Source organism: Homalodisca vitripennis, chromosome 5, assembly GCF_021130785.1.
Source record: "Homalodisca vitripennis isolate AUS2020 chromosome 5, UT_GWSS_2.1, whole genome shotgun sequence".
NCBI lineage: Eukaryota > Metazoa > Arthropoda > Insecta > Hemiptera > Cicadellidae > Homalodisca > Homalodisca vitripennis.
The window spans coordinates 4,598,297-4,617,036 of NC_060211.1; the positions used below are offsets into that span (position 1 = coordinate 4,598,297).

General features: G+C 32.4%; 1 long non-coding RNA gene across 1 annotated transcript in view; it reads right to left on the reverse strand.

Annotated features, from left to right (window-relative positions):
- Positions 1–1,107: 1,107 nt before the first annotated feature.
- Positions 1,108–18,740, reverse strand: part of LOC124363792 — a 69,429-nt gene continuing 51,796 nt past the window's right edge. The window contains exon 4 of the long non-coding RNA XR_006922555.1: positions 1,108–1,197. This is a non-coding gene — a long non-coding RNA (uncharacterized LOC124363792). The remainder of the gene's footprint in view (positions 1,198–18,740) is intronic.

An 18,740-nucleotide genomic window follows, 5' to 3' on the forward strand; every position in this document is an offset into this window, starting at 1 on the left:
CTCGGCGGTAGCTATAGTATTTGTTGGAGGGCTTTGGCATGTGCATCAGTTAATCCGATAACACTGATGTTGACCTCGGTCTGAATCATAGCGCAGCCATTATATATACATTAGTTGAGGACTGTATACGGCATCAAGTACGTACAGATTTGGGGATTACGGCTAACACATGGGCAAGACAATTTAATGTTACAAATACCGTACAGAGGTGTCAGGACAAAAATAAAGATACATGAGTAAGGTACTTCTTTAAAAAATTCCCTTTATATATATATATATATATATATATATATATATATATTGGATCCCCACTACTACCAACTCTAAATAAACAGTGGGAACTGCATTATTGATTCCTTCTATTATTGAACACAAACTGATCTGACATATCAAAAGTTAATTTTTATTTTTAACAATGATTTATATTTTGTAGAGCTAATATAATGATATAACGAATTCATAATTATGTAACACAGCCGTTGGTAGTTAGAATTGAAATTTACCACAATTGTGTGTGTACATTTTGACTGGTATAATCTTCAATCTATAAAACATTGAAATCATAAAAAATATAGTATTTTAATGAGTTTATATTGCTTATTTTTTAAGGAAGTAAGAGTATATAATAAATTACTTATATTTTGAAGATTTGTAAACTGTCTATAACCATACATCCATATGATACTTGCGTATACTAAAATATTAAATGTAAAGGAACTTAACCTTAATTATTGTAGGGTTTTTAAATATACAAAATTAATCCAAAATCTTGTTACGTACCTCCTGATATTATTAACTGAAAAAAATATAAAATATATACTATCCCAATATATAAACTTGAAATTGGAGTAGTAGTTTTCAGTAGGGGAAGTTTTTAACTGTAGAACGGTGCTTTATAAGTACAGTTTTCGGGATTTAATATATTCTAGTAATGAGTTAAAAATAATGTTCAGCCGTAATCGGAATATTACTTTAAGATACCATTATTTAATACTTAAAAAATGCAAAAGTAATTAAGGAATGATTAATATTTTCCCCAATTAGAGTTTTACTCGTTAAAATATCCTGAGAAATCAGGAGCTATTACGAGTATCGGCGAATAAGTATGACATGATCAGGCGGTGAATCCTTGAGGCAGGGATGACCAAGAGTTGATTTCTCTCAGAGTCACTGATGGCATGTTCGGTAGGAGTGCCCCTGAAACAACATAATTGGGCAGACATTCATAATTTAATTATTCTTTCAACGGTGAACATCATTTTTACAGACATGAATAACTGAAATGACAAATTTTACATATTTGTAATAATAATTTAACAAAACTTTGATGAATTACGTAGTAAATGAATTAATTAATATATTTAGTTAATACATACAATAATAATATAATATTAACAATAACATCAAAAATACCATTGGTTAATATTCAATAAATAAGTATTATATATATATATATATATATATATATATATATATATATAAATGGAAAATGTGTATAATTTTTTAAATATTAATAAATATACCAACAGGGATAAACTCCATCAAATTTTTGAATGATTAAAAATTGAAAATTTTTCTTGAACAAATATTGCAGTATTTCACTTTAATAATACATGCTATGTATATGTAAATATAAATAAACATATTCGATTTATCAGACAAACTGATATTTATACCAAATTGTCTCAAAATTACCGTTTTCGAGCTTTGAATAAATTTCAAGAATCACAGAAACAGTCAGAAAATAAAAAAAATAGCACCATTGGCAATATTCCATGGAATGTATGGTATACTAACTTAACAAATAATCTAGTGAAGTTTGGTGGCGTAATTTCTGGACACCCTGTAGTGCCAAATGTATGTAAACATCTACTTACTACCTGCCAGTTGTAATAGAACTATTGTTTTGCCATCAGTTTGAAAATAGCCTACGGGGTACATTGTTAAACCAATCTTCCATTCTGCAAATATTTAATAATCAGTTTACAGAATCAACCTCCTTATTAAGGGAGAAATGTCAGCTCGTATATTGTGGTGAATGAAACGTTCGTTATGAATTTATTGCTTTTAAATTAGTTGCATTTTGAAATTCGATATCGGTTGTTGGTAATATATTTATGAAAATGAATACAAATGAGGTGTATTCAGTCACACGTCCATTAAACAAATGATCATTTCCCTATTTCGTTGACAGTTTCATAAATTTCTCTCCTTGTTACATCAAAACTTTGTACCGAAAAATGAAGCAGACTATTCTACCATATTGTTTTAGAGGTTTATGAAAAGTTTCCACTCTCTTTAAGTGTAAAGTAGATCTAAATTACTAGGGTAAAAAATGTATTACATCATTTTATAAACATTACTCAAATTTGTAGCCTTTTATAGATACTGTTTGGAGCCAAACGTACAAAATATTCAGAATGAAACTATATAAGACATAATACGTGATAATTTTAAATTGGTTAATCTATTCGGCAAGTGTAGTAAATGAAATGTACTACAAATCCTTCTTCAACATTTTATAAAATCTCCTATCAATATTTCCAACTAAGTATGAAGCAATGGCGGAGCACAAATTCACTCATACACTTGCAGACCAATTTACTCTGACTTACATTTTATAAAATCTCCTATCAATATTTCCAACTAAGTATGAAGCAATGGCGGAGCACAAATTCACTCATACACTTGCAGACCAATTTACTCTGACTTACATTTTATAAAATCTCCTATCAATATTTCCAACTAAGCAAGAAGCAATGGCGGAGCACAAATTCACTCATATACTTGCAGACCAATTTACTCTGACTTACATTTTATAAAATCTCCTATCAATATTTCCAACTAAGTATGAAGCAATGGCGGAGCACAAATTCACTCATATACTTGCAGACCAATTTACTCTGACTTACATTTTATAAAATCTCCTATCAATATTTCCAACTAACTATGAAACAATGGCGGAGCACAAATTCACTCATATACTTGCAGACCAATTTACTCTGACTTACATTTTATAAAATCTCCTATCAATATTTCCAACTAAGTATGAAGCAATGGCGGAGCACAAATTCACTCATATACTTGCAGACCAATTTACTCTGACTTACATTTTATAAAATCTCCTATCAATATTTCCAACTAAGCAAGAAGCAATGGCGGAGCACAAATTCACTCATATACTTGCAGACCAATTTACTCTGACTTACATTTTATGTTTGGATTCCATTACAAATTGTAATTTATGCTGTTCAACATTGACTTAAACTATAACTTTTGGCTGAGCGTTAGCGAAGCGTACCACTAGTGAGGCTGCAAAAATTTCATTTCTGCCTGTCTCTACGCACGATATTTTGAAAAGGACTGACCTGTTGACTTCCAATTCTACATGAAGCTTCTTTGCTATAAGGAACACTGAGTTTGGTTATGGTGCATGGGATTTGGCCGAGCTTTAGCGAGTATTTTTACTATCGTTTTATGGATAACCAAGATGCCAACGAGAAAATAGAAGAATAAAAAACATTGTTTAAGAAACTCAATGTACTTATAATACATTTTTACATGTGACGTGTTAAAACGTGTAGCTTAATTATTCCAACATATCCAACATAACTTTATAGGGATTTAGTGTATAGACTTGTATTATTGTAACACTGATATGAGACGCAATGTATAAAACATAATGTAGCCTCTCATGTAGCCAGATATTTCAAGAATTATTTTATCTGTAGTCTTTAATTTTCAATTCTAAACAGACAAGAATGGATTTTTTTATATTGGATGTCCAATCGTGGGGTTTGAAGAGTATCGTTGAAGTCTATCGCACAGTCTGACCCAGTTAAACATTTTCATGGTGAATTAAAACAATTTTTAGCCATATGATTGTCTGTAGTTCTGTCTACTCACAGATTGACAGCTGCGCCTGTCGCACTCCTATCTCGTCTTACTTGTGGACAAGTGATTGTTTGTACATCCGGATATTTCTTGGTAAAACAGTGATGGATAATGAATGACTGGTTGGAAATTTAAAAAAATCTCAGTCAACTCCCCAAATGTTTTAAGTTCAACCACCACAATTGTCGTGTTCAATGAATGTTCATCGCTTACTTATCTCTAAATCTATCGACGGCGTCGTCTTAGCGGTTGCTGCGGGAACCAACCACTTTGAAGCGCAACTGGGTGGAAAACGCATCTCTTCCCGAGTTGTTATCGGCAGCTAGGGTCGGCCATCTTAAGACATTCCACCTAATTAGCTCTGGCAAGACTTTGTAATGGAACTTCCTACGGATGATCAATTATCGTTCGGTGATAGCGAGTTCTCGTTCAAAAACTCACGCCTCGATGGGCGCCAATGAGCACACGGGCTGTATATGAGTTTTGCGCCTTACGGTGTACCTCTTATTGAAATTCTTCTTCTATCTCTCCAGATCGGCTGCTACGCAGAACAATAGATTTTCATCTCCAGTTCTTTTTCGAGATAATCAACGATTTTATTTGCTCCCTAAGTACTCAAATCGAGATAGGAAAAAATAACCAGGGCTTGTGTATATAATTCATACGCTTTACAAGTACTATTCATTAAACTTTGTCCTTCAATCTGATCACCGCTCTCCTGGGGTTCAGACATTTTCTTAGACATCGGGTACTTTCATTTATGTAATTAATGATATCTTTGTTGTATTATATTTCAATTTTACATCGGTTTGCTATATTTAATGATGTTTTCAATAGTTGAACCCTCATCTATCCAATCGGGTGTTCATATTCAAACATTTTGCACATTCTCTCAAACATGAAAGCATAGACAGCACATCCAGCCAGCATTCAGACATTCCAATCTGTCTCATCAAGAACTCCTCATCTAAGTAGAACGCATCGGACCACTTCGCGTTTAACAAGTGTTATAGGTTGAATGTTCGCTGATGAACGATTTGAAATTTGTCAGGGAGATTATTGACTAGTATTATACTAACATGTTGCGGCAGTTGGCATGTGTTGCTGACAAGCGCCTACTCCGCGGATCTAGGCACTCCTTAGTTCTGCTAAATGCGAGCACCTAAAACATATAGACGTACGCATTCATCAATCCCAACTCCATGAAAAAAACAATCCCACAGAATTCTATAGGTGTAAAAATTGATTGCATTTTGTTTTTAGCACAACCTTCCTAAAGTCTCATTCGCACGCTATATTTGGACGTATTGAGGAATAATAAGCCAATTTTAAACCTACTGGGCACCAGAACATATCGAAGTTACGCAGGTCTTGGATACCTGAGGTAACACTACACAAACCACATGTTCGCTCTATATACCAATCTTGAATTCTAGAACATCTGTTACAAAAGTACGAGTTTGGCGAAGTTCTTCATAAAGAAATGCTGTTATAAAAACAAGACACATTTTGACACAGATTTAAAATTTAATAATAGCAATTTATTTTTATTAATAGATTCGCTTTAGAGAAATTAAAAACAAAAATGTAAAATAGGGTTTTTTATAATTTAAATATAAAATTGTATTACTTTGTTAATCGAACAAGCAATAGCCATTTCTAATAGCATATGGGATTGAACTTCAGTACTGAAACTTAGTAATAATTAGATTCTGAATTCTGTTTGAACTTAAATATTTGTCATTGAAAGGTGGCATAAAAAGGAAGAATTATTTATAAATAAATATTTTAATGTATTTATTGGATACTATTCAAACTTTATTCTAAGTTCAAAGCAGCACAGCAATCGGGTTTTATGTATTAAATCAATTTACTCTGTCAAGTTATGTTATGGCACATTACATTTATTAGAAACATGACAAACAGATGTACTTAGTTTCTTTATTTCGCTGTATTGAGTTTATTCATCGTGCTAACCTCAGAGAGGCAGAGGTGTGGACAAATGAAGAAATTCCTGCCCAAACGAGCCGAGCTAACAGACACATTCGCGGTGCGGCGTCTGCCAATGGCGGAGAAAATCGACAGATTAGGGACATCCGAACTTTTAATGGCAATTTTAAGCCGCTCACGGGCGGTAAAATGGATCGGAAAATATCCTAATTAAATTAGATTGGATTCCCGCGGCTGAGGAATTGCCGGCATTCCGCCTTAATTGCAACAAGTGTAACACACAATTAAGAACGTTTGCGAGACAAACGTGCCGCAACGAAACAGCAGCGAGGTGCCATCTGGTGGGGACTCGGGAAAACACGGGCTGCTCTCGTTTGTGCTGGAGAGAACGTGATGTCGTCTACACTTTACTTGGCCAACTCATCAGCAGCTGCATCTGTGCTCGAGTCTCGTCACCAGAGATCACTGCGAGTCGTTAGTCGACATCGGTGTTGTTGGGCTTTCATAAATAACTTTCCATGATAGCCTACATTAATAGAAAAGTACGTATTAATATTATTGGTGATTAGCAAAATTCAACAGTTGAATGTTTGGCAGAAACACACAACCTTAAAGAAACGTTTCAAATAAATACATTAAAATAAAAATGGGAGAAATCGTATGCTACTTATTTTATGGATAATTTTATTTAAAAGATCATCAGACCTCAGAGTTAAAATGGATGACTCAGCTCTGAGACGAGGAAAGGAGATAACAAGTCTGAGATTAAGCTAAAAGTTTTTCTTACTGACTGTAGATATATGTAAGAAATATAAACTATTAGGTAATTGTAAAGTCATTTGAAAATTGTTGGCACATATTGAATAAAAGGTTTAAGATAATTAACTTTTAATTTGACCATAATGTCCTTCAAATAAGACCTTCAAATGATCACGCAAACCTATAAAAAATCGTTTAATTATTAAAAATCTTCGAGAATTATTTTATAGAAATCCTTTCCGAATTGGGCTATTTTGGTGAAATTTTCAATGTAGAAAATAATTTGTTCAATCTCTTGGAGTAAAATTAGGAGATGTATAGAAATAAAAGTGTTATAGTTATTTGGTAAGATACAGACAGCACGGGTGGTCTGCCTCGCCCTTCACAAACCAGTATAATCATTAATCATGATCTTTTTGTTCTATATAGTATAAAAAGATAATAATTTTAGATTCCAAATAGTTAATTATAAGAGAAAAGCAAAGTATTATTTTTTTTACCTTGATATAACTATTAAAAAGTTAGTAAAAATTACTTGCATATTTACATATACACAAATGGTTAGAGCATTCTAAGTTAATTGAAATATGTCAATCAGTATAACATGTGAATAAAACATCCAAAAACTTAAAAGCTCTTATTTAGATCATAGTACAAAAAATGTTTGACACAGGTTATAAAGGGTGATTAAAGGGAGAATACATGATAACACCGGCACTTATTAAGTTTTCATTTTCCAATGTAAGAAATAAGAATGCAATATAGTAAATAAAATAAAGTTTTCTGTTACTTAGACTATTGGTATTACCAAAAAAGAAATCTCTAATTCTCTAAATTTAAACACGGCAAATAGATGTCATTTTAAATTAATTTACAATTGTGTATTTTATAAAATCGGCATAATATTGTATATATATATATATATATATATAATATATATATATATATATATATATTAAACATATATATTATATATTTATATACATACATTTATGTACATAAATAAATACAAATTTTACTCTAACAATCCAAAAATTCGTAAGATCCAATATAAAACAAAATTAGAAATTTTTGGACACGAGTATCAATAATTATTCATTATGGCTAACTATGTACGTAAGGTGAATAATCCAAAAAAGCCTCAAAAAACTTCTGCCATACCATTTAGAAGAGTTAAATGTGGTAGACGAGGTACTTAAATGTCGTATCCTTAAACAAAGAAAATCGAGGATTTTGTTTTAATTTGTGTCAAACTTTTCACTCAAAGCAAATTTAAAAATCATTTAAAAGTTCTTCTTTAACTATACATTTATTTGTCTTGTAGTAGATTTTGAAATATGCACGATTATCAATTTACCAAAAAAAAAAAAAAAAAACATAATTTTACCGTATTTAATTTAAAAAATTTGGGTTTTCTCTATTTGGTAATAATGATACTCTATATACTCTCGTCTTGACTTTATAAAATAAGCAGATCATACTAACCGCAAAAAAAATTATGACAGTCAATAAATTGTTGAATACCAGTACTAACTTTCATTTATTAATAAAAATCTGTGAAAATTTGAGTTACGTTCAACTTGAATTTTTTTATATTTCATGTTTCGAGGTAAATGTATTAAATTGAAAAAATATTAAATTACATTTAAATATATGAAAATTTTAAATATTAGTTAGTCTATCATATAACTGAACGGGACGAAAGAAATATCGCCAACAAAACCTACGCTGTGATAAATATGTTCATTTTACATCCGTGGTCGGCAAAATCACAATATTTATCGGTCAGGTTGGGCGAATAAAAAGGGTTTTCCGATACTTTAGGGTCTGACCGCCGCAAAATTATTCCTCGTAATTTATACCGCTTAGTCCTGCGAGGGGAGCTTTTTCACCCATTTTACGTATAAATGGCTTTGTAATTGTACGACGATTTACTAACTGACCAGTTCGTTCTTTGAACCAGTTGTGAAATTTTAGTATTTAATCACGATATTACATTCTTAGTTATTAAATACTGATAAACACTAGTTCAACTTTTCCCTCTATATAAAACGTTAACAAACTTTCATAGTATGAGATATGTCATTACAAGCCTAGGCATTTGGTTGTATTATTTATTATTAATGTTAGTTAATAACCGCAATACAAGATTTATTGCTAGAAAGTTTAAACACTATATATGACTTTTGTTTTGGCTTTCGCTATTTAACTTTTCATGATGCTTCTAAATTTATGAACAAACATATAATTAATTATTGGCTGAGCTTAAGTAGAGTCTATCACTCATATGGGTTGATAGAATTTCTATTCTGATCGTGAGTTTCTCTTTCCTCAAAACATCTCAGGAGCGAATTATTTTTAAATATAGGCTATCAATATACGAGTAGATATATTAACTGCATGAAGCTTATTTCAATACAGGCAACATTGAATCTGATGATAATGAAAATGATGTATGTCTATGAATGGTACTTGACTGAGGGTTATGCCATTCTAAATGTGATCTGAATATCTCAAAATTTATATTTTGCTATCATGGAAAGTGCTGCCACTATTATTGCAATCTGTCTGTCTGTGTTTTGCTGAGTATCTTGAGAACTAATTATGCTGCACTTCATATTATGTATTTAACTTAAATTCTGCATCGGCAAAGTAGTGTATATTATGGTGTTCGTCCCTGTATGGGTTTTATGCTGAGTATCTTGAGAACTAATTAAGCTGCGCACTAGATATTGTGCATGTAACTTCAATTTTGCATCGGCAATATTGTGTATAATATGATGCTGCTTGTCACTGTATGAGTTTTTTCTGAGCGTTATCGTAGTCCAACCATTTGCAGGAATTATACACACATACGCACGCACGCACACACAAGCACACACACACGCGCACGCACGCACGCACAATGGAGAATAAATCATTCATTACAAATATTATTACAAATCAATGCAAATTTGAATTTTCAGTAACTGAGTAGTTAGCTTTTCAATTATATAATATATAGAATAGATAGTATAGCTTAATGTAGGGTTACTTGCAAACCTATATCAGACTGATCAATCCAGCTCTCAATAACACGTTATTGCTAATGATAGTTTAGCTTAATGTAAGGTTACTTGCAAACCTATATCAGACTGATCAATCCAGCTCCCAATAACACGTTATTGCTAATGATAGTATAGCTTAATGTAAGGTTACTTGCAAACCTATATCAGACTGATCAATCCACCTCTCAATAACACGTTGTTGCTAATGATAGTATAGCTTAATGTAAGGTTACTTGCAAACCTATATCAGACTGATCAATCCAGCTCTCAATAACACGTTGTTGCTAATAATAGTATAGCTTAATGTAAGGTTACTTGCAAACTTATATCAGACTGATCAATCCAGCTCCCAATAACACGTTATTGCTAACGATAGTTTAGCTTAATGTAAGGTTACTTGCAAACCTATATCAGACTGATCAATCCACCTCTCAATAACACGTTATTACTAATGATAGTATAGCTTAATGTAAGGTTACTTGCAAACCTATATCAGACTGATCAATCCACCTCTCAGTAACACGTTATTGCTAATGATAGTTTAGCTTAATGTAAGGTTACTTGCAAACCTATATCAGACTGATCAATTTAGCTCTCAGTAACACGTTATTGCTAATCATAGTTTAGCTTAATGTAAGGTTACTTGCAAACCTATATCAGACTGATCAATCCACCTCTCAATAACACGTTGTTGCTAATGATAGTACAGCTTAATGTAAGGTTACTTGCAAACCTATATCAGACTGATCAATTTAGCTCTCAATAACACGTTATTGCTAATGATAGTTTAGCTTAATGTAAGGTTACTTGCAAAACCTATATTAGACTGATCAATTCCACCTCTCAGTAACACGTTATTGCTAATCATAGTTTAGCTTATTGTAAGGTTACTTGCAAACCTATATCAGACTGATCAATTTAGCTCTCAGTAACAACGTTATTGCTAATCATAGTATAGCTTAATGTAAGGTTACTTGCAAACCTATATCAGACTGATCAATCCAGCTCTCAATAAAACGTTGTTGCTAATGATAGTTTAGCTTAATATAAGGTTACTTGCAAACCTATATCAGACTGATCAATCCACCTCTCAGTAACACGTTATTGCTAATCATAGTTTTAGCTTAATGTAAGGTTACTTGCAAAACCTATATCTGTACCGTATGACGATAACACATGGGGGTGGTGACTTCTGAGGTCGTAGTAATAAATACTAGAAATACCAAAGTTTACTTATAAGTTCAATTTAATTTACTAAACTTACAAGCACCACTTTTTTAGATGGTAAATGAAAAATATGTATTGCCACGTTGCTGCCAATTAGAATGTAATAACTAAAAGTATATCTTCTAGGTGGGCCTAAAATATACAATGTTCTATTGAATTATGCGTACGACGTTATTACTTTACAAAACAATAATATTTCACTTCCCTTCACAATAGGTAGACTCACAACCCGAGTATCGGCGTCTTGGCACGAGACATTGAAGCTGTAGTCTAAGAACGGTTACTTCTAGAAGAGGAGTGGATGTTGGGAAGTGGTAGCCATCTATTCAAACAACACGTGAGATACATCAGCTACGTAAACTCGCCTAAAACAAATTCGCGACGGTATTAGCCATTTAATGATACAAATTAACTATTTATAACAATGTGCTCGTCGCCATAAGGACGACGCCACAACCTTTATCTATCTCCATCAAGCAAATAAAAGATCTTCAAGGGTAAAGTTACTTTACTATTCACATCTTTACTTTACGTTACATTCATTTTATACGTTTGGCATCAAAGGGCTAATTTAATAATACGAAAAGATAAATTTTACTTACGGACAAAGCGCGCGAGGTCTGATGGGTTACGTAGTTGGGCTGCTACAAAGGGTTAGAAGAAAAAAAATTTCATACGCGTGCCAATTAGGTAGTTACTCCGCCCAATAATTTAGTTCCGGAACATTGGATGTAAAATAATATTATATAATACTGGCTGATTAGGTTGCGAAATTTACATTGTATGAAATTTAATTAACTAATTTACGGTACAGAATATCCCCCCTGTTTTGATTTCGCAACCTAATTAGTCGCTTTACTTTAAACATATTCTAAATAACAAACTTAATTCAACCTTTTATTCATTACATAAATTCAAATTCAACCATAACAATACGATAGCGCGGGGTTTCAAAAGTTTCCTATGAAATCCGCTAGATCGCATGCCAATGCAGTTCTATGACTGCTCGCTTAGGGACCAAAAAATAGAAAATCAATTTAGGCAAATTATTTTTCATGCAGTGCACGTTGCAGCGTTTTAGAATTTGCGGGTCGTTTCAAGAATAAGGGCATTTAAGGCGATTAAATCGTAAAAACAAGTGTAGTGTAGTGTTTTGTTATATAGGCGCCACATTCATACTTCTTTTTGCATTTCATACCAGTGTTTTGTGTATAGTGTTGTGCCATTAAATACCCTGAGACTTGCGGACAAGTTTACCAATATGGATCGAATACTTTGGAAATGAAACGTCCCCTCACGAGAAGCTAAGTCTCACATTTCTTATTACTACTCATCACTCTTAATATACATATTTACATACAACATCCTATACATCTTACATCTACATGAATTTTAACACTTCAAATATATCCACAAAATTCAAACTTCAATATTTTGACATACATACAAAAAGGACAGACACAACTTTTCATATTTGTTTCCTATATTACAAACAGGATCAACTCTGTCTCATTTCTTTATACAAAGTCTACCTACAAACTCTTTTTCTATATTTTATTTCCATTGAAACATTCGTTAAGAATTCACTAAACAATTAACTTCCTGGATTTTATCTTATCTTTTAAATTTGGCAGCAAGTGGTTCCTTAAGCTAGGGATGCTACAAAGTTTTTTTTTTATACAGAAACAGGTCTTAATTTAATTTTAAATCTACAATATGAACCTTTTTTACATTCAAAACATTTTCAGTGTGTTGTACAATACAAGTTACAGGGCTTTAAAAAATATAGAATTCTATAAATTCCTACATATTTTTGGTGCTAATTTTGCACAAAACTTTTCTACCTTATTGCTTAAATAGTGGGTTCTAATCCATACTAAGGAATGCAACTTAAAGGGATGTTTTTACATTTTGCTCTGAGTACTTTTGTCTATTACTGTTATGTGCTATACTCCTTTTTACATTCACCACAGCTCTCTTTAAATTGTTTACAACAGTTTCCTTGGACAAATTCTCACCAATTAGATCATTTAGCTTCCATAAATTAGATAAAGCATTATTACAGGAATGATTAAACATTAAATCAAAGGCAGCAAAACCTGTGCTTTCATTATGGGCGGTGTTTAAACTCAATTGTATATAGCCTAGGTCATTATCCCAATTACTATGACAGTTGTGATAGAAACTACGTAATAATGTAGATATGTTTCTAATATGCCTTTCTGATTGATTTCCATTAGCCCTGTAAGGCGCTAGTCTACGGTGTTCAATAAAATTCTTAAATAAGAACTTCTTAAAAATACAGTGATGTAAAATATGCGGCATTGTCTGACACTATTATTTTAGGTACAGAAAAGTTGTTAAAAATTATGCGGTCTAATTTATTACATATTTCAGCACTCTTACATTCCCTCAAAGCGATTAGCCATAGAAATTTACTGGCGGCATCTACAACTACAAGTAAATATACATTGCTGTTTCTAGTTCTCACTAAGGGACCTAAAAGATCTATGAATAAACAATCCATATTGTTCTTAAATGGCACAGATACTAATTCGCCTTCATATTTTCTTTGGCACACTTTACTCATTTTTACAAACATTACATTCTTTGACTTTTGCCTTTATAATTTCGTCTAAATCAGGTCTATAAAAATACTGATTAATTTTTCTTTGCGTTCTAGCAATGCCTAAATGACCTCCTATTAAAGAACTGTGGAAGAATTCATATACTAAATCAATTAACTGTACAGGCAAAAATATCTTACTCTTACTTTTTACATTCCTTTTGTACATCAGTAAATTGTTTTTTTATAAAATAACATAAATTGTTACTATTGCTTTTCACAGATTGAATGATTTTGCTGAGTATCTTTATCTTGAAGTTGATATTTTTCTAAATCTTTAAACGCTAATGGCAAAATCATTAATTAACAACCACAAATTATCCTTGTTATTGCACTTATTATTTATCTGCCTTTTAGGCTTTATATTAGATGTTCGTTTTTACATGTTTGCCTTCGGGAGGAGTTTGAATGGCAGAAGGAAATCGATAATCTATTTTTATCCTGGTCTGGAAACGTTCCGGCAGTCACTGGGGCTCGGAATCAGCTGTTTCCCGTCGACTCGCCCTCAAACATACGTGAAAGGGGCGTCTGTCAGCGCATTATCGGGTGGAACTTTTAAATTCCACCTCAAATGGCAAATTCAAAATCCTCTCGATCCACCGGGCAAGTCTTCCTACCTTCCTTTTGTGATTGAGGACATAGGATAAAGCTTGGTTATCAGTTATTAATTTAAAGGTTCTTACTTCTAAAAATTCGTGCCATTTTTCTATGCAAATTAGTGCACTCAAAGCTTCTTTTTCATAAACAGTATATTTTAATTCGGCATCAGTAAATTTCCTAGAGTAATAGGCTATTGGCATTAATTCATTTTGGTCGTTTTCCTGTAACAAACAACCACCTGCGGCTATTCGACTAGCATCTGTCATTACTATAAAATTGCTTTGAAAAAATCGGCTAAACTGGAGTACAGGAGGATTCATTATAGCTTCTTTTAACTTTACAAACGAATCTTGACATTCACTTGTCCAAATAAATTTAGCGTTTTTCCTTCTTAAACGATTTAAAGGATTAATAATTCGGCATAATTATTTATAAATTTTGAAAAGAAATTGGTCATACCTAAAAACTGTGAAATTTGTTTGGCGTTCTTAGGCGGCATAAATTCTCTTATACTCCTTGTTCGCTCGGGATCTATAGTTACTGTATTATTTTTTTTATTAAGTTCCCCAAAAAAGGAGATTTCCTCAAAACAAAACTTTGCTTTCTCTAGGTTTGCCGTTAAGCCATGTTTGCTTAGTCTATTTACAATCTCTCTGACATGTACTAAATGCGAATCAAGGTCTTTACTGTACACTAAGATATCATCACAAAAATTTATCACATATTTAAATTTTATATTGTCTAGGACTTTGTCCAGATAGGCGGACAATACAGCACTACCAACATGTAAACCAAAGGGTACTCGTTTAAATTTATATTTACCAAATATAGTGCTAAATGAGGTAAGATCTTGACTATCAGGTGATAATGGACATTTGCAAAAAACTTTTTCTTAAATCTATTATTGAAAAATATTTGGCTCCACTAAGATGTTGGTAATAATTATTTAAATCACCAATGGGAAAATCAATTTTCTGTAACTTTTTATTTAATTCGGTATAATTGACTACAAGTCTGTCCTTTTTGGTTAAAAAGGCTGGACTGGAGTAGGCTGAAGTACTGGGTTCATTTATTCCTTGGTCAACCAATCCTGTATTATTGTTTTCATCTTATTTACAGTAGGAGGGCTCATAAAATAAGGCCTAATATTTACAGGTGTGGGGTCATTTAGAACTAATCTCACTTCCAAATCTAGAGCCTCTCCTAATTTTGGATTAAAAACATTTGGAAAATCCCCTATAAGGTTTTGTATCTCAGCCTCAGCTCTAGTGCACCTATTTTTACATCAATGCTGTTTACTTCATGTTCAAAAGGCTGTTGTCTGACAATAGTTATTTTCTCATTACAATGAATTTAAAATAACATGAATCCCCATCAAGATCTAAAATTAATTTGCTATTAGATATAAATGGGTTTCCCAATACAATGTCCCATTTTAAGTTATCCAATACAATAAATTTTACTTTCCAACAACAAAATTTTGAAATTTTTATCTTAGCATAACAGTAACCAAAACATTTTATTTCAGTGTTATTTGCAGCAGCAAACATTCTATCATTTGACTTCATTAATTTAGAAACATTTTTATTCAACAATAGGCTATCATAAAATTCTTTACTAATTTATATCTCTTGTAGCACCAGTATCTAATAAGCAGTTGTTGTTTTTACATTTTTATCCACTATAGCTTCAATTAAAGGCATATTGTTACACTGTCTAACATTTAGTCTTAAATTAGGTTTTCTATAGTTTAATTTACTCCAATTTTTAATTACCTTACCATAGACTCTCATAAAATAGTGTTTTTCTTTTCTTACTGTATTACTATTTATAAAATTATTATTCTTAAACTTATGAAACCGGGGAGGGATATTTTTAGGTGTTGTGTGTAATACCACTCCCCTATCAACTAGTTTTTTGGATTCCTAAAACAATTTTTTGCTAAGTGACCAGGCCTATTACAATTGAAACATAACTTTGGGTTTTTGACAGTAGGCCTACTTTTTTATAAGTTCAACATGTGGTGGATACATGTTGTTAAACATATGTCTTACTTAAATTGTCCCTTAAGTTATCATTAAAGGTTATATTGTTACTAGCTATACACACATTTTCCAAATCTGTAAAACAAATGGGATTGTTTTCAAAAATTAACTTATTTCTATCTGTAGGCTTAATACCTCTTTTTATACAAGTTACCAAGTCTGTTCTCTTATGTTACACAATAAAACTTGACTGAGCTCTTTGATGTCATAGATGTATTCATACAGTGGCTCATCAAACCTTTGTGGCCTATAAAACTAAATCTAGTCTCAGTCTTTCAATTAGGCCTACAGGGATAAAAGCACTAATTAATTCCCTGTGTAGATAGTTTGACATTGGGCATGATAGACTTACACTGTATTATTTTGGCTAAAAGTGGACCTTTTGCATAACATGGTAACAATGCTAAAATTTCATTTTCTGATAGGCTAGTTTCACATTTTAGTTTTAACAAAGTTTTCAAAAAGTTTATTAGCTCAGGTACTACTAAGCCATTTGTTACTGTAAAATTTTGTAAATAACATTCTACAGGGTTGTTTAACTTATTAAACATATTTAAACCAGACATAGGTTGACTAATACAATCATTGTTTGCATTATGAATAGGCATTTATAGGCAAAGTGGTGGGGTACTGGCAGTAGGCTGTGATATTGTTGGTGGTTGTACAGAAATAGGGCCTATTTGTTCTTTCACTGCCTGTTCCATAGCCTCATCTTGTTCTAATGATTCATTTAAATTGGCTTCTAACACTTTAAGCTGTTCTAGGTTCACTGTAGGTAGCAAGTTTTTAGCTAACTGTTGTTCAACATTTACTAGCCTACACTTTAAAGCTGATAAAGTTTCACTATGTACAGAACTTAGTTCAAGCTGGTTGTCTAAAAATAAAACGGTTTATTAAATGTTTACACTTTTCTTGGAATTTGGTGATTTCTAAAGGTGAACTAGCACTGTTCAATTCACTGCACCCATGTTCTAATAATATCACTTTGTCACTGAGAAGTTTTACTTCCTGATTGTGGTCTATTTTTTAATAGGCTACTAGGAGTAGGTAAAATATTGTTTCTCAAAACACTGTCTTAAGGACTTTCTGAGTTCATTTACTGTACTGTCACTATTTAATTTAATACCTCTAGATATCAGTTCAAATACCAACTCATCTTTAGACAAATATTCTATTTTAATGGCAGGCATCGTGGCGTTTTCACTCAGTTTCACCAGTTGATGGCCAGAGTAGGCACATCAACAGCAGATTGGCGCAATAAATATGTGTACCGTATGACGATAACACATGGGGGTGGTGACTTCTGAGGTCGTAGTAATAAATACTAGAAATACAAAGTTTACTTATAAGTTCAATTTAATTTACTAAACTTACAAGCACCACTTTTTTAGATGGTAAATGAAAAATATGTATTGCCACGTTGCTGCCAATTAGAATGTAATAACTAAAAAGTATATCTTCTAGGTGGGCCTAAAATATACAATGTTCTATTGAATTATGCGTACGACGTTTTACTTTACAAAACAATAATATTTCACTTCCCTTCACAATAGGTAGACTCACAACCCGAGTATCGGCGTCTTGGCACGAGACATTGAAGCTGTAGTCTAAGAACGGTTACTTCTAGAAGAGGAGTGGATGTTGGGAAGTGGTAGCCATCTATTCAAACAACACGTGAGATACATCAGCTACGTAAACTCGCCTAAAACAAATTCGCGACGGTTATTAGCCATTTAATGATACAAATTACTATTTATAACAATGTGCTCGTCGCCATAAGGGACGACGCCACAACCTTTATCTATCTCCATCAAGCAAATAAAAGATCTTCAAGGGTAAGTTACTTTACTATTCACATCTTTACTTTACGTTACATTCATTTTATACGTTTGGCATCAAAGGGCTAATTTAATAATACGAAAAGATAAATTTTACTTACGGACAAAGCGCGCGAGGTCTTGATGGGTTACGTAGTTGGGCTGTTACAAAGGGTTAGAAGAAAAAAAATTCATACGCGTGACAATTAGGTAGTTACTCCGCCCAATAATTTAGTTCCGGAACATTGGATGTAAAATAATATTATATAATACTGGCTGATTAGGTTGCGAAATTTACATTGTATGAAATTTAATTAACTAATTTACGGTACATATCAGATGATCAATTTAGCTCTCAGTAACACGTTATTGCTAATCATAGTTTAGCTTAATGTAAGGTTACTTGCAAACCTATATCAGACTGATCAATTTAGCTCTCAATAACACGTTATTGCTAATGATAGTTTAGCTTAATGTAAGGTTACTTGCAAACCTATATCAGACTGATCAATCCACCTCTCAGTAACACGTTATTACTAATGATAGTATAGCTTAATGTAAGGTTACTTGCAAACCTATATCAGACTGATCAATCCACTCTCAGTAACACGTTATTGCTAATGATAGTTTAGCTTAATGTAAGGTTACTTGCAACCCTATATCAGACTGATCAATTTAGCTCTCAGTAAACACGTTATTGCTAATCATAGTTTAGCTTAATGTAAGGTTACTTGCAAACCTATATCAGACTGATCAATCCACCTCTCAATAACAC